Source organism: Platalea leucorodia (genome assembly GCF_965183815.1).
Source record: "Platalea leucorodia genome assembly, chromosome: 3".
In the NCBI taxonomy this organism is placed as follows: Eukaryota; Metazoa; Chordata; class Aves; order Pelecaniformes; family Threskiornithidae; genus Platalea; species Platalea leucorodia.
Genome location: NC_138825.1, coordinates 5,769,448 through 5,795,406, shown reverse-complemented (window position 1 = coordinate 5,795,406; position 25,959 = coordinate 5,769,448). Strand labels below are relative to the sequence as shown.

Here is a 25,959-nt window from a genome sequence, read left to right as displayed (position 1 = left end):
GCAAATACTTATACTAAAAGAGGTGAATATTTTCGCCAATACTTTCATTTTGAAAACTTGTGATATTTTGAACATTTTAAACATGATGGCACTAGGTTCTGATCCAGTTAATTATTCATTAAAATATTTAAAGTTATTAACCCAGAATAAAATCATTACTGTAAATCCTTCAAAGCCTTTGAGCTCTGTATTGGTATGGTACAGACTAAAAGCTGTCCAGTTGATGGCTGCACATTCCTAATCGCAGTTATTTTGCCTCAGAAGTTAAACATACGTAAACTGTTTTGCTTGTCAAAAGAACACAATCTGTCCAAAGGCTACTGGCCGCAGCAGAGAGGTTCTCTATGATTTTAATGCATTTTAGATAAAGCTCAAAATGAGAACTTAGTTTTTCCTAAGGAATCAAGATGACTGACTGAAATTAACTGTCTTAATATGAAACGAATAATGGAATTTTGGTGATGCCCTTGTCTTTCTTCTTCATGTCCAAAAGGCCATGCATTATTTAAATTATGAGATATACTCAATTTATATTTAGTTTTTAGTCTTTTTCCAGGTTTATATCCAACATAGAAATGACTACATAACATTTCTGTGAAGGAAAGATACAGTCAATGATTTTTATCAGCTAATAATAGCTTGAACCTCAGCTTCATTGGTAACATAAGCATGTGAGAAACAATTTCAGGTTATCTTGCAACTCTACTCATTTCTATTAGGCTGCAGCATTTCCAAGAAAGGCACTCAGTGTTTTTCAAACTAAGAAAAATGCTTGGTCCTTGGCCTCAAGATGAAGTTTATAAAGGCAAAGACAGATGAAAAGAAGCCCTGTATGACTGAATTCAATCCTTTGAATATGGCCAGTATAATTTCAAAGCTCGGGTTTCCTAAAAGGCAAGGTTTTTCAGTCTGGTACAAATACTAAAAAATGGCCAGCAAATAGCATCACTATGAGATGACAGATTCTGTGTAGAGATCAAATGATTTCAAAACTGACACAAATATATACTGCAGTTTACATTTCATTCTCACATGAACCTTTTTCCCCCACTGTCTGCCTATGTTTATTGTTTATGGTACTTCTTAATATTTAATAACTTTTGAATAAGAAGCTAAATCTCCACTGACTGATACAAATTAAATTTAGTGTAACAGGATGATGAGCTTAAGATGATGAAATGGACCATTTTTCATGGATCTCGCAGGAAATCCTGTATCAACAAGACCTCAGTCTAAAGGGCATCTCCTGATTGCTATCATATCTGCTTGTAGGCAACGGAGTTATGCAGATGTTCACCAAATACTTCGCAAGGTTTAGGACAGCATTTTGAAGTATGGTGTATTAACTGGAAAGAAACTACGAGGCTGTCTATCATAAAACGCTGACCCTCATTAAATACTGGGTATGATGGCAAGTGTTGCAGGGAAACAGACAGAATAATCCTATTTGAGGGTTCTGTAAAGAAGGAATATGATTGTGCTCTGAGACAAAGAAGATTTCATGGGTAAACAAGTTAATGACAGGCTTTCACATAAGATAAAAACAGAAGAGGGATATAAAAATAGTAGTTGTGTTCCAGAGATGGGAACTTGAAGGAGAAGGACAAAGAAATTGAGTTAATTTACATCTAGGAGAAAAGCTAGAGAAGTGCCCTGAAGATGCTAAGTTAGTGATGGTGTATTACTAGATGGGTTACTTTCTCTTTTATTTACAGGCTGAATGTTACAAAGCGCTGTTTAATGTCTCTGGGAGATGAGAACTCATCTGCTTTTTACTGTCTACCGTTTCAAACCCAAAATCAGACTGATAAATGCTTCTGCTAAAAGGCCTGTCTGGGAAGAGCATCATTCTTTCTGAACTCAAACTGAACAGGATTGTCTATCTGGTTTTATTCTCTTTCACATATTTGTCATTCCTTTCTTTCTTTCCCTAGGTGAGCCTCTTGCTCACAGTTTCACTTTTGGTGATGAAATGCAATCGTATCAACAAAAGAAGAACGAAGATAAGCTTTTTCCTTCATATTTATAGTCAACTATAGGATGTCTCGATGATGGATCATGCTCTCGTTAGTCTAAGATATGCATTAGCCATGAATCACAGAATAAAAAAGAAACAATTTGAAATGGGATGTTTTTCCAAAGCAAATTCATCAAAAGAGAGGTTATCTGGGACTGGCTCAGTAAGGTTTTTAGAAGTGCAGAGTAAGTGGCCAATCAGGCAGTGGGAGTATGAATTCGGTCTTCCAAATCACAGGATTTTTCTCCAGGTTTAAGGCAAGAAATTAGACAGACCATCCTCTTTGGGTTGCTGGGTTTGGATGAGTAAAATGTTGAATTCTTCTATTCTGTTTAAGACTTGTCTAACAAAGTTTGAAGCGCACGGTCCCTTATGGCAATACGGTATCTGGCTGCCATCCAGCACCTATTAATAAAGGGCATACGCTGCATATCCTGGGCCATCTCAGTGTAACCTGCAATGTGCTCCACAGACTTCAAAGAGATTTTTTTATCGTAAGTTCAGTGAAAGACAATAATTTTGATACTAACAGGATTCACGCCCTTTTTGACCCCTGCCATAGGTGTATTTGCCCTTTAAGGGTGACAGCTTAGATCTGAAGCTCTCGAACTTAAAAACCAAAGCACACTGTCAGCTCTTCACATTCCTCATGAACAGCTCTGCTCCCTTATTACCACACTTAGCTGCAAACACTACTAAGGCGATGAGCAAAATATCCTTTATCAAAATCTTGAAGATTATCGAAGCTCTATGAATCAAAGTTCTTTTTAAAATGTCAGCAAGTTTTCCTGTGGAGATGATAGGAAAGCACATGGAAAAAAACCAAGCAGCAAGACCAAATTTAGCTTTTATGTAAATCGGATTATTTTGATTTTGATAATTCCATTTTGAGGAACGAGACTGAAAGTCTGCTGCTGTTTGGAGCTGCATTTGATATACTGGCTCACGAGCGGACAGATTGGTTTTTGGCATAAGCTCTTTGCTAGACTGGGGCCTTATTATGAACATATTGAGCTCTTTGAGCTCAATTCAGAAGAATTATACCTATTGAATATTGATTATAGTCATTTTTTAAACACCTGAGCTACTGAAGCTCTATCATGTTAGGGAACATACCCATGGGATGCTCAATAAACAGCAGGCTATTGACAGTGTCCACGTAACTCATCACAGTTCCCTTTGTAGCACAATGATTTATTAAGTCTGGTTTGACATTTTCTGGCAAAGCAGCATCCCTTTGCCTTTTTTACTCAAAAGGTCTAGGTGACAGCTTGCTTTCTCCCTCCCACTAAAGTCTAGCAGGAGCTTCAGCTCAAGGACTGGAGCTGCCTGAAGACTTGCCCCGAAACCAGGTCAGGAAAGCCAGTGTTCCCGATGGGTCACCTCTGTGGTTAAAGGGCTGACAGATTCCCGGAGGGACATACGAATTGTGAGCAGGCAAATACAGGGGACAAGGATGGTATTGCCAGCAACAAACAGCTTTAGAATCCATTAAAAAGAAGATTAGCCATGTCCAACTGAGGCAAGAGTTGGCCAAAGGGCTATCTGCTCATTTGGTAAAAAGCCCTCCCTGTTTGGGCTTGCTGTCTTGACAAAACTATCAAAAGAAAATACACCTTAAATCAATCCAAAACAGAAATAGAAAATAGAAAAAGTTAGCCAGAAACATGAAAAAAAAAATAAAAATTAAAATAAAAGCTTATGGAATTCCTACAGCATTCATGAACAAACGCTTGAATAATGATCTTTTGTTAGAAACCAGGATCCTGTGGGCAGATGGATAAAAATAGATTTCAATCAGACTTCCAAAACTTTCTCCTGTTGTATTTTCCTCTCACTGAAAATCATAAAAATAATGTAAACTTAAAGAGGCTATTCAGCCACATTAAAGACAATCTCCGTGAAGACTGCTTTCAGCTGTGGTTGGTGTTATTAAAATGTAGCTTTTAACACTTAAATTCAAATTAATGTGTGCTCTGCAGATTACAGTAAATGCCATAACATCTTTTAATATTCCCATGCCTTTAACTTTTTTCTGAAAACTTGCAACACACCATCTGTCTGCGAAAATTTTCTGTCATCTCTGAGAGCCACTGTCTCAGATCCCAGTCCTACATTACACAGTCAACGAATCTGTCCGATGCTAAAGATTCTCCTCGGGGTTTAAGAGTTACAGATAATGCAATGGCCAAACTGGATGATTATCAAAAGACTCATCCACAACTTCTGGGTTGCTAAAAGAGTTGTGCGATTAAAGTACTATAGGAAATTTTTTGGTGTTTGAAGACATTAATCTACAATGCAAACAATCTGAAGGAGTCATTACAGACTAAACTACACATATAGACTACATGCAGTGTCTACTACGTTATCTAGACAACATTCACTCCTGTGCATGCAAAGTGTCATACGCTCCCTGCCCCCAAACAGCTATCAACTGAAATCATTTTCTCACACATCTCATGCAGTAAAATATTGTCTTTAAGATGTCAATTAAACACTCAAGTCCTACTGAAGCTATAAGTAAAGGCATCCCAAAGCCTCCAAAAAGCAGATGTCTTAAAAAAAAAAAAAAAAAAAAAAGCAACCCAAAATAACCCCCCACCAAACCCTATACCCAAACTTAGTGTTTATCAGCCATTTTCATTACTTCTGTCAATCTGACCTGCAATTTCCAAATGCTTTCTGTTTCTAGTACTAAGAATATGCCACACTTCTTACTTTAAAACACTGTATTTAATAAAGCAAAAGTTTCAGTGAAGTGGGGTTGGGCAGAACTGTACATTTTGTTGTAGAGTTTTGAACAATATTACATAGCTATACGGGTACTTCCGAATTCCCTAGACTCTATATCATAATCCCAAATTGTTATATTTGTGTCCTGATAACTTCAAGACTGGAGAGGTTCAAAAAACTGGCAAGAGAATTTCATCTTAGTTCCTTGCTCATCAGAATAAGATTTACAAGCATTGCAAACTGTAGTTATATGCTTCTAGCTCTTTATGTATCCCAGGATAGGGGAGTTGGGGGGAAAAGAAGCATAATTAGATAGCTACATATGCAAAGAGTTTTCCAGGAAACACTCAAGTTTGTGCTTAAATTAAATGAAGAACCCTGCTAAAATAGGACCTTACATTGTGACTCTGCCGAAGGCAAAACTCCCACAGATTTTCTTCAAATAGAACAAAGTCTTATATCTTCAGGAACGCCTTATCACAGAGTGTTTATCAACAAAAATGTATATACATACATACATATATATATATATAGCATGTATACTTCACATATTTGACCCAGATTTCAAAATATCAGATCTTAACACTTCAAGCACCAGGTAAGTAGCTGTAGTAGGGGCAGTATGAATAAGAAACACTTAAGTTTCTCTTAAAATCAGACCACTTACCCCCATGGCTAGCTGAGGACTTCAGCAGACTTCCCAAGCCCCAACTCCACTGAATTGATCCAACTGAACTCCGCAGTGCAAGCTGCCCAGCACAGAAGACCAAATAAGGGTAGAAATTACTTTCTAATACCCTGCTGAAGTGATTTTTGTACCATCTCTGGTAGCTAAAGCACACAGATCTGGTCTGCCTGACTTCTTGGGTCCACGATGATACTTGAGAGTTGCTTCTTATCTTTGTCTCTACAGGTTAAGTGTCTCATCTTGTCCAGTCACTCCATCTGCATCTACAGCCAAGCAAGAAGTGAAGCATCTCACTAATCAGGCATTTCCCCACCTGTGTCAGAGAGGAATAAATTACCCACCTGACAGTCTGTTCTCTACCTAGTGAGTCCACGAGGTACAGGTGCAAGTAGTTTACAGGAGATGTCTAACTTCTGGAGGTGAGAGAATCCCACAGCAAATGTCACACCCCAAATCTCTCCTTGCCAAGGGACCATCACTCTGCATTGCCTCTTACGCAGCTGTGAACTGCTGCAGTGCACCAGTGTGACCCTCAAAAACAAAATGCTCTTGCTAACTGGATTAAATTTACTGTTAACAGTCCCAACACAGATTTCAAAGCTGGTTCAAATACCCTTTCTGTCCCACATCACCTAGCAACAGTGCAGGACTAGGAACTACCCATCAAGTGGATTGACAGACTCATCCTTCAAAGAAATGTGTGTTTCTTCTCTCTCTCCTTCCTTTGTTGAGACCAAAGTCAAAACAATCAATAGTTTATCTTTCAGCAATCCCTTTCACTGCTTAAAGAGAATGTCCGTACATGGGAATCACACCTACAAAACTCCATGACAGGATTTTGTCTGTCTTCCCTAATGACAGTCATGTGAAATGAATATACTCCAATTACTACATCAAAGATACTCAAAACAGTGTTCTCCAAACTCTTTTCTATTACTACACAGAATTCACAGGAAGTTTGATATTTAAATATATTCATTTATATCATCAAGCTATTCTTAGCAAATTCATTATCATTAAACCAGAAATACACTTAGTCCAATAAAGAGAAAAACCACACTATGGTTTTTAACACAGTATGTCTTCATACATTTTGCAAAAGTGCATCAGATCAATATGTGACCAAAATATTTGCAAATACTTATTCTTTGAATTTTTTTCTCATTTCTAGGGTTTCAGAATGGATTCCAAATTTTGCATATCACCATAGCTACCTATGCACAGAAATGGAGCCAATATCTTGTTTAAACCCCTGAGTCTTCAAGATACCATTTTTGTGCACACCAAGTCAGTGTGTACAAAACCAAAGGATGTTTGTTTCTTAAAAAATGTCTCTCAGTAATCTAAAGTGGTCTTAAGTTGACCATCTGCTCAGTTAATACAGTGGAATGTTTCTAGAATATAACACAGCATTAGGTAAAAGGAGTCAGAAATGCTTCAGACAGAGTCAATCCCTGAAGAAGGAGATCAGAGACATCCACTGCCTTCTAGGACAGACCTTGCTTGGTACCTGCAGCAATAGTGAATGCCTCAGGTGCAACTAAAATCCAAAGGCTATTCTTCCCATAGAAATTATCAGGGATAAAAGAATACCATAAATCATACATCAAACAGTCAATCCTGATTAAGTCCCTCTGTGAAACACTTACTCCAGAACAACAATCGCTTTTCCCAAAATAGCTTAATCCCATTTCATGCTTGAAGTGAGAACATCAATACATCCAGTTTACCAGGAACAGGTTATGAAAAATAATAAAGCTACTTTGTTTTCTATGATGTAAAACTTTTGAGGAAGAAAGAATATGCGCTGGCAAAAAGCATACTCTTCTTCAGTAGAGAAATACGAGGTAAACAAAATTCCACCTGTACAAGTGATATCTAACTTTGGAGAGGACTGCGTCGATACGCATTTCCAAATATAATTCTGAGTTCTGCATATGCGGGATGAATTCAGAGATTTCATATTTACTTTCTACAGTAACCACAGTACAAGACATGGGATATTTAAGAACATAAAATGTTATTAATCAGTATTTTTATAATACTTACAGACACCCAAAAAAAAAGTTGAGTATTATGTCAGCAACTGGGTCAAGGGGACAGAACACATCCTTAGCGAGTTTGCAGACAACACCAAGCTGGAGGGAGCAGCTGACGTGCTGGAGACCAAGGTTGCCAGGCCCCTTCCAACCTACCATTTTCTACGACACCATGATTTCCATACCAGACATGACCACTTGTGTTACAAGAATCTCCTGGAGACAACACTATGCCCTTACAGATAGATACTCAGCACCAGCTTTGCTGAAGATGCTATTTCTCCTTACAGTACAAAACCAGATTGACTTCTGGGGGAAAGGGAGGGGTATACCCAAATAATGATTTCAACTTCGATGCCGTATTCTGTGAAAACAGGATTTTATATAAAATACAAAGCGAATGAATTGTACATGCTAAGGAAAAGCCCAGGGACAAAAACAGGGCCACCTCATTCCTTTTCTTCTGACCTTTCTCACAGTTCAAGTGATCCAAATCCAGCTTCCCTGGGTCTCTCATGTTCTTACGACAGAATATTAAGCAAATACTCAGCCTGTATATTTGTTTAGTTCTACTTCTAAATGTCCATATTTCTTCGCTTTTTTTTAGGTTCATGGGATTTAAGTTTTAAATTGGTTGCAAGACTGTGTGTTCTAACAAAAAAAAAAGTGACGGCATAAACCATCTCAGTAAAATCAGAGCAAATGTGGTATTTTTCAGTCCTTTTGGATGTGGTTGTGATTAACATGAAAGTACTTTATCTCTCATAGTGTGCATCTTAATTTAAATAACAATTTGAAAAAGGCAAAATACCTAGAAGCTACGACCAGGCACAATCTTCTTCTAGATGTTTTCTAAGTCACATTTTTATCAATTTTTATCAGCTGCAGATGGTTCATTATTTTAAAAATGACCTTTAAGCACACACAGTTCCTTTCACTGCTTTTCCTTTCTCAAAATACTTTGAGATTTTCTTCAATATAATTTTAAAAGAAGAGATTAAGAGATAGCAGAGAAAAGAAACTTCTCTCATTTTCATGTTACTTTTGTTAACTCATTTTCTTTGGTCTGTATGAGACTATTGGAACTATAAAAAGTCTTAGAATGAAATGATTTCTACAGCAGGTCGCACAGCACGTAAGGGCACGAATAGCTGGAACAGCAGCTTAATTTTCACTTATCTATAAATCTCGTACGCATTGTTCTTCCAATTCTGAATTGCTGCGTAGAGTTATATTAATAGGGTTACTTCAGAGGTTGAGGTACAATCAGCTATTCATTTATACATCGTTTGTAAAAATCTGAGATGCTTGGAATGAGTTGAATGAGAGGTATTGCATGAATGCCCACTATGCTTTTTGGAGTGCTCCATAAGGGCTGGAGTACGATCACTCGCATTTTAATGCATTTTTTCAGCTGGTGGAAGTATGTACATCCAGACGGTCTGTAATGCTGAATGCACCAACTACCCACCCTGTATAAAAATAACAGATGAAACACAGAAAGCTGTAATTTAAAACATCTGACTAACGAGTTGTTTATTTCTGCAACATTTCAGTCACACTCATCAGGAGAAAGAAAGAAAATAAAAAAGATATCCTGCTTAGCCATGCTAGCATTATTTTGTTCTATCTTACCTGTTTGTGAGACATGTTTTGCTATAATTGTTTCAATCGGAAAGTCATTTGGGATGCTTACAGGTAAAGGTTTCAATTTACCTGATTTTAATTATTGCAAAACTCCACTATTCCCATTGCCTTTAAGTATTTCATTCTTGGAAACTCATTTGCAGTACAGCAAAGAAAAATAAACCATTTCAATGATGATGCAGCAACAGGCACAATTTTTTCCTTCTTGGACTGTACCAGATACTCAACTCCCGCAAATCACATCGCGAGCTTACAACGGACACTTAATGGCACATCTATTTAACTACTGACTGCCAACGACAAGTTCTCCTGCACTGTCACTTGTCACAAAACCTTCACTACATCTTATTACGTATCAGTAACAATAATTCAGAAGTAGAAATATATTTAGACTCTTGACATTTGAAAATTGGTGTCAAATTAGCCAGCATAGATGACCTTATTTCCTGCAGATCTCAACAGAGTTGTCCCGGCTCACGGTGACTGTCCAGCTCAATGGGAATTGGAGCCAGGGTACCACAAAGGCAAGGGAGCACTCATTAGCCGAATGGTGCCTTGACTCTGAAAGCATAACTACAACCATAAAATCAGCTAAAAAGCCACATGGCAAAATCATACAGCAGATGCCACTGCATCGGATGGTAAACTGAAGAGAGAGGAAGTCATGTATAATCAAACGAATGACTTCAGATTGCTTTTTAAAAGTTGGTCGGTTTCAATGTACTCCCGCGAGGATGATCTGCTGTAAGTACATTTTAACCTTTCATACCAAGATCTAACAGAAAAAGACTAGAAACAGATTCCTGTTTTAGAAGACAACATGACTACTGAAAAAAAAGAAGTAAAATCTACAAGGAGTACAAGTAAGAACTACGAATGGTTTTTTGGCTGAGGAGAGAGAGAAAACAATGAATAAATGCAGAACCTGATTTGGGTGGTTGTATGACAGATTCATTTACTACCTATGAAAGTACAGGAAATGTATTTAATCATTGCTAGGAAAAGAACATCCAAACACTGATGTCTTTGGCAAGCAACTGCAGAGAGAAGGAATCCTTCAAGGGATGCCATGGACATTATTTTAAGCAGCTGGTTTTATACTCTATGGTTTTGAGAAATCATCGATGAAGGGGATATAAAAAGAGTGCCTGGATCGATCTGAGATCAGACTTGAAGAAGAACGTAACACATCAACGTGGAGAACAGTCCCGATGGAAATCTTGAGTCCTACATACTTGTGAGCAGCCAAACAATGTGAGAATACCAAGATAAAGATGATGGAAAATCAGAAGAAAGTGATGGAAATGGTTCCAAAAGAAAATGGACATATATATATATATATATGGCATGAAGTGGACATATATATATATATAGACATATATATATATATGAAGTGGACATATATATATATATATATATATATGGCATGAAGTCCACATGAAGAAATATCCAGATGCAGACACTCTGGTGCAGTGAGCAACTTAGTGCATCTGAATTATTCACATGTGTTATAGAACTAAAATTCTCATAAATACATGTCTCCACCTATACATTTGCAGGAATGGAGTATTAAGACAACTACATTTAGAAGTAATGTCAGCAATAATGCCAATGTTGGTCCTTCGAGCTTCTGCATTTCTATTAGCTTTTCTTATGGTTCACAGGAAAACTAACATGGGCAATAGTTGTTACCCTTTAGAAAGCAGACAATACTCAGTGAACACCTCTTCAGTTAAAAACACAGCTGCATCCTTGATAACCATTCATTGTTCTTTCCCACAACGGAAATAATTAAATGGTACTTTGGGAAAGTGCAAGGAGCTAAAGGATATCTGCCACCTCGAAACCTTGCACGACTCTGAAAACTTTGAAAGCCCTCCTCTAAGTACCAATACCAGCTGATGCACTGAAATTAAGAAAGAACTGGAATTCTGCATTAACTCACATCCTTAACAGCTCTCCTCACTTCAAAGATGCTAACCTGGATTTGCAGTAGTTGAGAAAGGGTAAAAATTGGCACAGGAAGTTTAACAGTTTTTAAACGTGCCTTGTACAAACCATGGCAGCTTGCAAAGAATTCAATTTCTTACATTTAGAAGGTGGATCAGCACTTCTCTTCCTAATATCACTTGCTAAGTGCCAGAGAGACTTCTAGTTATCCAAGAATTTAATGAACTACATCCAACAATTTAAGGCTGTTTCATTTAGATAAGAGGCTTTCCAACTTAAAGGATAAAACAGCCTTCAAGGCGGTGGAAAATAAAACACATTTTGGCGTGTATAAACTACTCAAGCAGTTAGTTAATTCTAAAAATCACATTTTAGCTCGAAGAGGTCGAGTAAATAGGCTTGGCACGCAGTCTGCAGACCAGAGAGCACACGGGAGGCTGGAAAGTCCTGCAAAAACTCCAGGCCACACTTTGTGCTCCCCCCTTTGCCTGTTTCCCAAGGATCCCCAGTGGAGTATTTGACTGAGGAAAACTATGCGCTCCAGGGTTCGACCAAAATATTTCTGAAAGGTTATGAAGTCCAATGCTTTTTGAAAAGGGAATTAAAAACATTTCGTGCACATAAGATTATGGCACTGAGGGTACACTTTATCCAGTTGGATCCTTTCCAACACATCCTTGGAAAAACAAATAGTTACAATGCACACAATTTGGAAAGGAATATTCTGCAAATATGAGAATATCCTACATGTCACAGCATCATTTGATGCTATGGGTTTTAAAGTACAGTTTGCATAAAGATGTATCTTAAGCAGACACTAACTTCAAGACAGAATTTAATAGCTTCTCTAAAGTATTGCTGTTGTTGGAGCTAGATTTTCAGCTATTTTAAAACAGTAGCCTGGTACTTATGCAGTAATTTATATTTTCTGTTCATTCAGTCTTATCAGACAAACCAAATTGCGTAAAGCATTTGCCCGCAGAAAACATTAATGAAAGATAATGGTCCTTTTGACGTGACGAACCAGTGAGGTGGAATATAAAGACCACACTCGCTCATGACATGAATGTTAGTCTGCAGATGATTTAACATGATATTTAAATATAGTAAATCATGTAAGATGCGGCCTTTGCTCTAGAAGACCTCTGTGTTCCTGAAACACTCTTTTGTCTCTCCAGCTAAGTTGGGCAACTGTTGTATTCGCAGTGCAAAGCCAATTTCAACAATGATCAACTGCCAGCAAGGAGCAGGAGACAGGAAGATCGGCTGAAAGTGCAGCAATTGTAGGAAGATTGATGAAGGCAGGGTTTAGGCTAAAGCTGAGAGGATTTAAGGGTTTTGGATCAGACCGTCAGGGAATGAGATGCATGGTTAAATCCCTGATGCTGCAGCTTGCTAAAATTGGTTATCCAGAAATGCATACCCCTCTTGCTCTGTGCAATAGGCTGTAGGATCAAAGACAACTTGACCCTGACCTCCAACAGTAATTGTAATTTGGCTCTACCACACAGTTCTTATGTTTTACAGCACACATTATTATAACGTGTTAATACTTTGCATTTCTTGAGTTCTTTTTTTCCTCCTTTTCCCCCCATCCTTTAACAGGAAATAAGGAAACAACCGCAAAACCTGGACATCTCTTGTGATAACCGAGGTCAAAAATACTGAATTTCACTGTCTTCATTTCCTCTGTTTGTAAATTGAGTTTTTCTCTCTTTTGCTGCTCGTAAAGTCTACTGAATTTCATTTTTCTTATATTCCCATCAACCGCTCCTGCCTCACTGAAAGTGTTAACACAGAAGTCTTTTTTTCTTTAAATCATTTTTAGAAAGAGAAATAAATGTATGCTTCATACTTACACATCTAAATAGACTCTGAAGTGACAAAGCATATAACATCAATGCATTAATAGGAATGGAGTTAAGACTTTCCCTTTCTTGCATGATTATGTAGCCGAGGATGCTGCTTTGAAAAGCTGGAAGAACCCAGCCCCATATTGGCTTACAGTAGGAGTACATCTTGCAATAGAAAATGGCACAACGCCCTTTATGTATTTATACCTCCTGGAATTTAAAAGCATCAAGATATAGCTGGCTAATAATTCTGGCAGCATGGTAGTGCTTCCCACTGACCACCTCTGAGGCCCCCTCCTCGTGCAAGGAGTTTGGGAGGGGGTGCTGCAGTTTAGCCATCCCCCACCAAGCAGCTGGGGGCAGAGAGGGGTCACGTCATATATATGTGTGTGTGTGTGTGTGTGTGTGTATATATATATTTATTTCTTTATTGCCTCCTCCCCCAGGGCAGCCTTTCCTTCTGGTGTTGTCACTGTTTTCTCCTCTCTGGTGGTAGAGGCGTTACTGTATTATTTTTCTTTCTAGCTTCCAATGTATAATGTCCCCAAAGACGACACAGAGGTAACATCTGTATGCCTCTGCTATGAGGCAGAAGCAACATCTCTTAGGTCTGCTAAACATTTAAGTACCCTTGGAAGATTTATGAAGGTGACAATTTCAATTCTGTGGAGACGTATGCGACTGCTGAACACGGTGTGAATAGAAAACTATGGAGCAAATGCTCCGCTGGTGAGAAATAATGGCATCTGTTTGCCCCAGGTCAGGGTCTCGCATCACTTCAGTACTGAATTGCACACTTGGACTGCTCTGGTCTAGCCTTATTATTGCACATAAACAGACCCTAAGAGCTACGAGAGTGCACTGCATTTCTATTCTTTGCAATGTGTATGCAATACACAATACTACCCTGTTGTTTTACAGCATATAAGAAAAAGCTTGGTGTTTTGTTATTTTTTTTTATAACTACAAAAAGTCTCTGGAAGCTTTCTGTAATTTTCCGTTAAATTTAACTTTTCAAGGGAGACTTACTATAGAAAAACTGAATCCCAATAATACTTTGAAAAACTCTTCTAAGTCTGTGAAATCGGCTCTTTGCAGCAGCCTTGCTAACAAGGCTACCTGAAATGACAGTGACTCCCAGCCACTAACACATGCAAAACGGGTGACTTACCCCACGACCAAAACAAACCCCCTACAGATAAAAATCTTGTGCGTCCTGGATTGATATTATAAATAGATCAATAGTGCCTGGAGTCAGCCTGAATGCTTAAATTAATGACTCCCCAAAACAGCAGTAACACAAGGCCATGTGGCACATGCTGGCACCTACCTGAGACTATAGAGTGTGAGCGATACAGGGTCAAAGTCACCTAGGGACCATTTTTCCCTTTTCCATATTTTCCATACCATTTAGATACTTAAATAGATTAGGGTTTGTTTTATCTGTTTGGTTGGCTTTTTTGAGAAAAGGACCTAAATTCATGTCACTGGCAACCTGGAATCCTTTGAGAATACTGTATATTGTTTATATTTATATAATAAAACATATACATGTTTATATTTATATAACATAATTTATATTGGCACCATGATCTATTTTTAACCTCCATAAACCGTAGTGGTGCTTGTGAGATATGCCCCTTTCTGTGACTGTGTGAAAGTGGCTACTCACTGTGCAAGCACAAGTAACAACAGGGAGTAAATTCTCAGTAAATTTTTAAATGTCTGTTTTGATTTTGGTTTTAATCCTGTCTCATAACTAAGCTACTAGAGGAAGGGAACAATAATATATTTTGAAAGAGAGCTAAATGTAACATTGGGAAACTTACTATTTGGGCAGGAAAAGAAGTACAGCCTTACACCTTCCCTTGGAAAAATCCTGTGCCCGATAAAACAAATGGTGAATGGAAGTATGCTTGAGCAAAGTTCTGGGCAGAATTCCCAGAAGAAATTTATTTTTGGCTTATCAAGTTTCTAATCTGTTTTTTAAACCAGGCTACTGAATAGGTATAAATCTCCTGAATGGTATAAAACTCACTACAGAGCCAGAAACTTTTAGACTACAGTGGATGTCATCTACCCGGATAGCTGACCTACTGAGTCCTCTAACTGCAATGCTAATGAGATACTACAGTAGCTTGTTCAAAATCATAATCGTACTAATGTTTCAGATGGATTTTAAAAATTTTAAAAAAACACAACCAAACAACCCCCCACCCGCAACCTACCACCGCTGGTATTTTCAGTATTAATACAAAAGAACAGAGAAATTTAAATTATAATGAAGAAAATTTAAATTACAGAAAGTTAGGACAATTGACAAACAAACTTACTGCTGCCCCCAAACCAGTGTGCTACAGCCTACCATTTTGCTGGAACCTTGAGCAAATACATCTTAATGTCACGGATTTAGTTTCTTGATGTTTTCCATCATTTAGCACCATCAGACAGGTTACAGCCTAATCTGACACAGCTTTTCTCTGCCAGCCCTAAATAAAATGGAATTTCCATGTTCTTCATTTTATCTTTGCTCAGCCTTCAAACTCGGGAAACTTGATCTTTATTTTTTTGATACCATGCCTGGCTTGTCATTCCCTGAAAACAAGTGTAGTACAGAGAGCCTGATTCAGCTGTCTAAAGAGCAATTGCATGCAATACCAACGTCTCTCCGCACAGCGACCACAGGATCAGCTCTCCCTACAATTCGTAGAGCCGCTCTATTGCCTCATTGGATGGTCTCCCAGAATAAAGAGTAATACACAGAAAAAAATTAGATCAAAATTAATAGTATGTTGGAATAAATAAGAAAAATTGTTTTAATTTCTTTTAATGCATATATTTCCTTAAAAAAAAAAAAAATGCTTGCAAATGGCAAGTCTACAGCAATCCAACATTTTTGAGAAGAGTATTGGGTCAGTTTTTGACTCCATGCCTAACTCTTCTCTGCTGCCATTTTGCAAGCCATTTGAATTTTTGTTTGCTTCTTCTATCTGTAAAACACGTCTAATGACACCCATGTCTCCTGTCAAGGGTTCTGTGATCTATAAAGCTGGAAAATGCTACCGAAGCTCTTGATTCGTTTGGTACCTTCCAATGAAAAGCTCCACTCTTCTTCACAGATCTAAAAGTGCGTAACATCTAATAATATCCTCCTCCACCTTCCTGACACTGCCTCTTCTCAAACTCTGTTTCTGTTTCTTTACGTTTTGTTCTTTGGATGTTACTCAGCCTTTATGAAGTTTGGGATAACAAATCAATCTACATCATTCTTCTTAGAAGTCAAGGAAAATCATGGCCCAGTTCTTAGTGGTTGGCCACACTTGCTCTAAGATTGTGAGGGGAATACTCATACAGCCTACGCTAGGCATGTAATCCCAGGGAGGTTATCAGAGAGATGGTTCTCCCAGAACAGTTATTTAGTGTTATATGATAATATTCGAATGCCCTCAATTGCCTGGACATCCCATTGGAGTCAGGAGGCTTGGCTCAAATCAGACCCTTGCAGTGCCACACATGGAGACTCTGCACCTTCTTTCAGAAACCTATAAATGTAACAGCAAGTTCGTGCTCCAGTGAAAAGAATAAAATAGATGGATAAGGAAAGCACGGAGCACAACAAACCTACTTGCTTTTTACTGCGTTCAGTACAACCTCTACCGATACGCAAGCCAGTGCCTTCGAGATGAGCAAGCTGCTCCAGAAGGATGCCCTCTGACTTCATGAACTAGAAACAGAAACTAATGTACTGATCTCAGCTAATTTTGTGATAAGGAGAAAATTGAAATCTCACACCTTAAAAAATAAGGAAAAGAAAAAGACTTTCTTAGACACATTGGCATGAGTTTTCTGCTGCTGCTCTTGAGACCTCTTCCAAGATCCTTTCCAGACAATGAAGTATGCTTACTGTTTCAAAGGAAAACAAATGTCTATCGAAAAAGAAGTGCCTATTTTTTAAAAGCTCAGAGCAGCTCAACATGCTTTTTCCCCTCAGATCAAGTGTCAGCAGCAGTTGAGCAAACACCTGACCATAGCATATTTTATTAGATCAACTGTCAGGCAAATTCTCTTTTGCCTTTAAAAAAAAAACAAAACACAGCCACACACAAAAAAGGGAAAAAAAAGAAAAGCAAAATAGGAAGGACTTTTCTAGGTGGATTTCTATGAAGATTGCTTAAAAAAGCTTCCAAATACTAAATTAATGCCCTTAATGGAAGCACTATGCAAGTGGACTTAAGAAACGCTGAATATAACATACAAATATAGCCTAGGGACTGGCTGACTGCCTGCGGTGTGAGCAGCCCATGCTGCGAACCATATCCATCTATCTTCTGGTTCATTTTCCTGTGTCTAGACAGAAGTGGTATAAAACATTTACAAGACAATGCAGCAAAATTACAGAATAAAATGTGAATTGAAGACTTTGCTCAAAAACTAGCTCAAATATTAGCATACTGTGTGGCTCAAGTATCAATATACATTCAGCGTGCACTAAGGGACAGCCTTGGAAATCACCTTGTCCTCCAAACCCCCAAAACCCTCAGGACAGAGGAGCTGCTGGAGCCCACCGCAGCTCCCCGCTTGCTTTCAAAGCAAGGATATACTCTTAAATTTGATGTTGCAACTACAGGGAACACAGCTGTGGGGTGCTCAGCTGTCCTGCAAAAGAGGCACGGCTTTAGGACACCAGTTCTAGTGACATCCAGGTGTTGCACAGGCAAATGCGGTGCCATCCTCCCCAGGGAACGGGAGGGGCTGCGTTCAGGACTTCAGTGAAGCTGTTGATGGACTCGGAGAATACAAGAGCGTTTGGGATGAACTACAAAACGAAGCTGTACCACGGGGAACAAACTGTATTAACGCTTGCTTTTGTGAATAATCCCATTGATTTTAACATGAAAGCCTGAATGAGTAAGTCCCACATTCACATGACAACAAAGAAAAGCAGATGCCCACAGAATACAGGAAGAGTTAGGTAGGTGTGGGCTGCTTTAATGTGATATTCTTAGAATATAATAGTCATGGGCCGATGGCTTCCCACCGACGCAAGAGTAATTAGGCAATACTGAATCAAGCCATGAAGAAGCAAAATGTCTGCCCCTTCCTCCTCTTGCTTTAATGGTGCTGATTTCTCTCGTGATCTTTAGTAGGAGCTTTGCAGAAGAGGAGAATGAGTCCAGGACACTGCAAGAGATAAGGATTATGAGTTGCAGTTTATCCCTAAATTTCTGGTCTAACTCCTGTCGATGGTGGGAGCTGTGCACACACCCGGGGTGTAACCGGGCTGTCCAGTTCAGCAAAACACTGAAGCAGATGCTTAACTGAAGCACCCGAGTAGTCCCGTTAAAATCAGTGTACTGCAGATTCACAAGTAAGATGCCCAGAAATTTCGCTTTGGGTGGTTTTGTTTGTTTTTTTTTTAAAGGACTTTGATTATATTTACATTTACTGTAAGAACTCTTTACATATCCAGTGTGGCTTGAATGGGCTTTCATGTAAAGAAAACCAATTTTTTTTCTTGTTTTGATGTACCTGTTTCTGACAGATTTCTTTTTCAAATGTGTAACATTTTAACGTGGGCTTATGAAAAAAGAAATGCTATTTAGAGAAGGGTATACATTTTTGTAAGAGCTCTGATTTAAAAGGACCTGAAAATAAGCCTTTAAAATCTTTGAAGAAATATATTGCTCAGGTACAAAATATTGAGAAAACTGATTATTTTTCAGGCAGTAGAAGAAATGAGTAAGTGGTTTTGATATTTATAAGACAATGTTGCTTGCTTTTTCCTTTCCAAGCCTTATTTTAAATATCCATATCTGAAAGTAGCAAGAAGCCTCTCCATGTTATTAGACATAAAGAATGAAGTATTTCATAGGAGAAACAGAAAGGCTTTCTGTTAACCCACATGCTGCCTGGGAAGAAAGCAGTGGAAAAGGGATGAGGAGGATGGCTCACACACCTGAGACAGTTTTTCCAATTAAGACATTTTTCAAGTATAATTTTTTAATAGGTTTTTAACCTGACTCAGATAAACCCGAGACCCAGACCTGCCCTCATCAGGGGTTTGTTCTTGGAATTAATATAGGCCATTTTCTAGAATGAGAGAAACAATGTTTAAGAAAGACGAATTCTTAGAGAAGAACTAATTTCTTCACTAAGACTCAAGAATTTGATCAGTGTACTTTGTGGACAGTAAAGAAATGCTAAACATATAAGATTCCTGTTGAGATACCAGTAAGTATAAGGAATGCTCTCAGGAGGTTTTTCAGAAAGTAAGGGTCGTGGGTCTGAACCTATGTACTCCGTACAAATATTAGCTCTGACTCCTTGGTAAAAATTGAGCTTAACAGGGCAGGACCTGTCTCCGTGGACTTCTACCGACCCTCCGCCTCACTGAGATCACGTGGAAGCAAAAGGAAACCTTTGCTCTGCAATCACTGCGGTTTCATCAGGGCTTTCACACCTACCCTGAGCAGTGGCTGCCACTCACTCACCTGAAAGTCTTTCCCAACTGGTTTCACAATCTTGTCTGGATCTCTTCTGCCCATTATTCTTTCTGTATCACTACTTCTTGGCATATGCTTTGCTATCTCAAGTGATCAGCTTACAATATACACGAGTCTCATTTAGCTTTTGCATTGCTGATTTCATGTTTGTGTATCTGAACCGATACTCTCCACATACTCAAGGAAAGCTGTAAGGGGAAAATCCAGGTAGGCTGGCCTGCGTCAAATATGGTTATACCCATATCCGTGCACTTTCAAAATGAAGAAGCAACTACACCTGCCGCGCAGCTGGATGGAGACTTTTGTCACTAGCTCTGGCACTGGTTTATTTTCAAGTACACCAGCATTTATTTACGCAACGAGCATGCACATGACTATATATGCTATGACATAGCTGCAACTTAAAAAGCCAACATTTGCCAAAAGGTATCAATTTTAAAATTCATTTTATGAGAGAAAACGGTAGCATCTTAGATGAGCACCATCTATGATACCATGGACATAAACATTAGAAAGTCAGAGCTTTCAGGGTGGTATTTCTTCTATTTTTTGCCAAGAATTTCCTACTCGATGCTGTATTTCAGTTCTTTTTTCAAATTTCTTTTAAGAGCCACCACATACTTAATTTGCCCGGATCACTGTTTCAGCCCATGTGGCTCCTGCTACATTGCATCTTCTGTGAATTTCAGCAGCTGACATCCTTGACTTTCTTTGGTTGAAAGGAAAATTAAATATACAGCATTTAATCAGCCTACATATGCTACAGTTTTCCTTTACGCTAACTGTTAGGGTATAATAGCTTGGCTTTTATTTGCAGCTAACAGTCTCGTAATTGTTTTTGATAAAATAATGCAGTGTTTGTTCAGCTCTGCAAAACAGAAATACATAAAAATGCAAGCCAAAGGACCTATGTGGACAGCTATTACATGGAATCGAGAAGGGTTCAGCAACTGAGTGCTTCTAGTCACTATCAGATTAAATTAGTATTATTTATTGAAGTTCTAAAAGGAGAATACGAATTTTGAAGTACTTCTTCAAAGTATACCAAGTTATTAGAATGTCATTTACTATTATTTATCCACATGTTACCACACCTCAGTCTTTGTTTAACACTATTTCAGTTCCATATTCACAACACTGTCAACCCCAAGCGTTCAAAAGCCATGAGTCACCTTCCTTTCAATGAAAGAAGCTACTTAAAATCCCGGAGATACATTGTTATTGTTATTGCTGTTACTGAAAGAGCCTGGATGATTACCTTGGGCTCAATATTTAGCTGCTGGATAGCTAAAATTATGGGAAATTAACTTAATTTCATGAAACAGGATGGCTAACAACTGAGGTTCTTAAATGTTTAATGACCTCAGGAATGGGAACTTTAAGACACAAAATAACTCTTGACTCAGCAGGACCAACTTGCAGATCCGAAATATGCACATACCTGTACGATTCTGCCCCTACTTACTGAAAACACTGAACAGGAAAGCCAAACATGAACACCATGAACACATGAAAAAGTCAGGTAATAAATACTTTGAGGAGAACCCAGCAATCATTTTTTGCAGCAATTTTACTGCAATTACTTGCTGTTCAGATTCTGCATAAAGACATTTGGGGATCCACCCCAAAATTCCGTCCATTTTGTGGTTGCTTTTGACATCTTACAGAAATGCTTTTTCTGTATGTGCAACAGCAAATATATATTAAATAATAGAAGTGTGTAATTTAGTCTCTCAAAGGGAATTCAAAGGTCTCTCCAGTGTAAGAAACAGCATTAAAACTAAGCAGTGGAATTCCTCATTAGACAACCCATAACATAAGCACAAGAATAGCAAACTTTTCATTCAATAAACCGTATGTCCCTAAAAATATCTGGCCTACCACCGAATTATACAAGGTGCAGTTCTCATGCTTTCTTACACAGCATACCAATTATACCTCCATTGTACTCTAATCTCGTATTTTTAGCAATGAATGCATCCATACAAAAAGCTGATTAACTTCTCATCAGCATCTGGCACAGCACAGACTATTCTTTTACAGGTAGGCAAAAGCTAACTTTGAATTTTTTTGCCAGCAAAAAATGCTCCAGTGAGCAGTACAGAAATATTTATCCCAGACACAATATTGTTCTCATGTTAACATGCTGCCGTATCTTGAGATCACATTTAAACTACTGAATGGTGAAAAGGTTTTCTGTAGAGCCTGCACGCTGCCTCCCTTCCCTTTGGCAGGATGCCTCTGCATTTGATTGCTATTTTTTAAATACTAAAAAGTCTGTCCCGCTATTGCTAAACACATTCCGGAGGCAAATGAAAAATAGAAAAAAAAAAAATCTCCGGGTTAAACCAAAGTATTTAAAATCTCACTTTTGTTAGGAAACAGGAATATGTTATGCCCTGAAAGCCTATGGAGATCCAATTGCATTATTTTCTTCTGTTGTTGGTTTGTTTTTTTTTTTTTTTCTGCTCTGAAAATCTTAGCAATGGTGACCCTCATGAGTATTTTAGCAAGCAATTTAGAACTCATGAGCGTTTCCCACACGAAGCCTGTATAACATCTCATAAATTCTAAAATTGTGTCTTTGCCTCACTAAATCAGCAGGATGGCAATGTTTCTCCTATCATCTAAAGGGTTACTGGGCACTCTTTACAAGGTTTCCATACTGAGCTGGTCATGCTGATTCCAATGCAAATGCAGAGGTGGTTACAGCTCCTCAAACTGCTGCTCTATCTGCTTCTGCTCCCCTTTACAGATTTCTGCACACGCAGAAGAGTACCCCAGCATATTAAGTATCCTAAAGGGCATACGCTGCTGCCGCGCTGGTAGCTCAGCTGGCTCGCTCTCATTTCCATTTGACTATTTCCAATTTCTGCGTAACACGCTGTAACTTCACAATAGCAACTTTGATTTTTCCTTTTTTTTTTTTTTTTTTTTTTTTTTTTAACAACTCCATGGCTTCCCTGTTGAAAATCCTGTTTAGAAATAGCACAGATTTAAGCACTACGTTCCTGATCTCTGCAGCATCCCATGGGATCACGCTTGAGCTATCTGGCAGGTCTAACAGCGTGGGTAAAAATGCTACAGTTCATGCAGAGTCCCACTGGATGGAGAAGAATGACGACATCAGTATCTGGCCATCACATCTGGATCATTTTGCCATCACTTCTCATCCCACAGGCTCTACTCGTCCAAGTTTTCATCACTGAGGAGGAAGGTTTGACCAAAATGTTTGCCTTTGTCAATGCTGCTCTTGGCAACCTCTGGACATTTAACACAAATGTCTAAACCACAAAAAGTGGAAAAAAAAATTTCATTTCTCCAAACAGAATTGCAGAAGAAGTAACTATTGTAAATAAATAATACACAGCAGAGCTGCAGCTAGGGTTAAAACCAGAAAGATCAAGCAAATTCCCTTAGTTAAGGAAATTAAGACAGACTTTGATTGCCACATCTCCGGAATACATTCCCAACACAGGCAGGAGAACCTTTGGACAATGGAGTCCTTTCTTTAAGTACCTGGCAGTATTTACAAAATAACTTGCTAAAGTAGTTCAGTTATTTAATTTCTGGTTTATTTATTTATTTTGTTAATTAGTGGATGTTTTAGATTTCCTTTGGAATATTTTGGCTTTTATTTTCAAGGCACTTCCATCCCACTGAATTTCTGCACTGAAATGGCAACAAAGTAACTCGCTGCCCAGGTTGCCTGGAGAATTTTCAAATACCATCTTCACGATGGAGATTTTACTGGAGAGTTTTCATGCTCTTTAAGAGCAGAAAAAATAGTACAAGATCCTAAGGAAGGCTTCCTGTTGAATTCAGTCCAAAAGTCAGTAATCCAAAACAGTTTAATGCTGTGTTAAGTCTAGTTTAACTTCATCATCCATAGCAATGTCTAATTCAAGCCATCACACTTTTGAGATGGCTTCTTTATTGCTCTTACAGTTTAATCTTCCTACAGCTGTGCAGGCTTGAGAAGGTTGGTCCTGCCTGTACCGGTGTCAGTAATTCAACAGCTTTCACTGACAGCAAATAAGATAAATCAGGTTGCTGTATCTAAATAGGCTGGTGTCTATATAGTCACAGGAATATGAAGCTATTTACATATGGGTTACTGCCTATACTGGCACTTGTTTCACTGTCCATACTATGCCAAAAATAAAATCCTGGATTCTCCTGGCATCACGGCTAACCAACTACAAGGAAAAGTATTAAAAAGAAGATGAAAGGAAGAGAAAACTTCTCAGGTGGGCTGGTAGAATGAACATAAAGCCAGGCTTCTCCTGGCTTTACGTTCAGACCAAGCTGTCTGCTAAGCAGCCTCTGACCAACAACCCCTGAAAAATCTCCGCCCAAATCATCAGCTTTGTGATCCATGGAGTCACAAATGCCCCAACTAAGATTTCACCTCAACCTCCAGCTTACAAAATCCTTGTTAACAGAAGCAGCTGTCTTCCTGCCACTAAAAAAACCCCAACTAAACCCAAACAAACAAAGAAAAAAAAACAAACAAAGAAACCCCATTTCCTGAAAGAAATCACAATTTTTTAAAATGTTTCAGTAGTTCAAGGGTCGGGAGATCACTTCTCTTAGCATCTTGCAAAGTCTCTCGTACACACATAGAGCTAAAGGACAGTGATATTTCTGCCTGCAAAGATATGATAGTTATTTGTAAATTATGAGTAGTGCCAATGATACACAATGACAAACCTAAGCCATCAGGAGCAATCCTGAGATTACTAGCGTGGAAAACTAAGGCCTGATGATCAGATCAGTACTTGTAAAAGTGCACTGTTTATATACAACTTGCCATCACTAAAGTACCCCTGTTGCCCGGAGTTGCTAAGCCATCCTCTGTAGCTTCATCCCGAACACCCCAGCTCTGGCAACCCTGTCCCCGCAGAGGGGTGCCTCCCCGTGAGATAACCCACAATTCCTGGCTGGTTAGCAGCTTTCCGGAGACAGGAAAAACTAGACTTTTTTTTTTTTTTCCCCCCAACAAAGTATCCAGAAGTTTTTGATCCGAGTGAAAATGACTGCAAATTTGCAATATCTCGTTTGGAAGTTTTTATTAATTCAGAATGTCTTTAGGGGGTTTGTTTGTTTTTAAAAGTCATGTGATACTTACTGAATGATCACATCCTAATCCATGATCAATCACATTTTAAATGACAAGGACATCTATGATCAAAGAATCTCATCTTTTTTGAATCACAGTATCTCCTGAAATAACCTGACACTTATCTAGACAAGAAGAGGCTTCGGTGTTAAAAACAAAATCAGACTCACTATTAGCCTACAGTAATCTTCCTTTCTTGTTAGTAATTTCAGTCCTTACCTATTAAATCATGCTGAGTACATCAGGTGGGTTCTCAGCAGGTGGCATCTGTAAGGTATTCTGGTCTAATCCACGTTCAATCCACCCAGGAATCCCAGAGATAACCTGCAACTCCCTACATACTGGCTCTGTCCCTGGATGATCATTTCCCATCCCCATGGTAGGCAAAATAACAAGTATTTTGCTCTTCCAAGTAGCCTCCTAAGAACTCATTTTTAAAAATGATTTTAAAATCTACATGGCATTCATAGCCATGCAGATCGATGTGGCAATCCTGACATCACTTCTGCTTCTGACTGGAGTTTATTTCATTTCTACTTTTTCCAAGTTCACAAATCCACTTTTATTTCAACTTTATAACTTAATTCACATTTTGGTAATCTCATGCTCATTTCACTTAAATGGCACATGCTGTAAAATGCAATAAAACATATTGGCATCTTAACTGACTGCAGAAATTGCCTCGTGGGGATTTTTATATCCAAGGCTTTGTCCCTGGATTTAGCAGTAGCATGATGTTCCCGTGATACGTGAAGCTCGGGGCTCCACACTTACTGCTTCACCAGATTTCCAAGCTGTTTTTTATTCTGCCGGGCTTACTAATTGTGAGCCCAGTAGCTCAGCCCAGGATATAAAATCCAAGCTAATTAAAGCGACTAGACAAAAGGTATGGTGAGATAATTTCTCAGTGTCTCGACCCTCAGGTATGACGAGCAGCTGTACTGGGGCCGCTCCCTGTGCAATTACAGTAGCTGATTGCACTAAAGTAATTCATTTAAATTCTTAACATGGTCTAATGAGGTGTATTGTAAATAGCAAAGATTCACAGAGAATGACCCCCTACTTAAGACGTTTTCCAGTAGATAAAAAAGCCCCTTGATAATCATGATGTTTCAGCATAAAAATAACAGAGGTAGAAGGGCAGATGCAAAAGACCTCCCCCACTGTGCCATCAACATTTTGCTCTTACATTTCTACAGCCAATTCCTTCCAACACTCAACGTTAAGCGACTGCCCAGGGAAAATGACACATGGATTAAACGCAAACACACTTGCACGTACTAGGTAACACAGCCAGCAAACGTGTATTTTCACTGCAACTTGCACCCAATGCTATTGCACCACTACAACAAGCTCATGAAGAGATACCTCTCAGATAAAAATGGGCTTGCAAATGACAGAGGC

The 25,959-nt window shown here is 38.6% G+C and overlaps 1 protein-coding gene across 1 annotated transcript in view; it reads right to left on the bottom strand.

Annotated features, from left to right (window-relative positions):
* PLCB1 (phospholipase C beta 1) overlaps nucleotides 1-25,959 on the bottom strand; it is a gene marked incomplete at its 5' end in the record, with an annotated part of 405,623 nt that overhangs the window by 160,836 nt on the left and 218,828 nt on the right. The window lies entirely within an intron of this gene.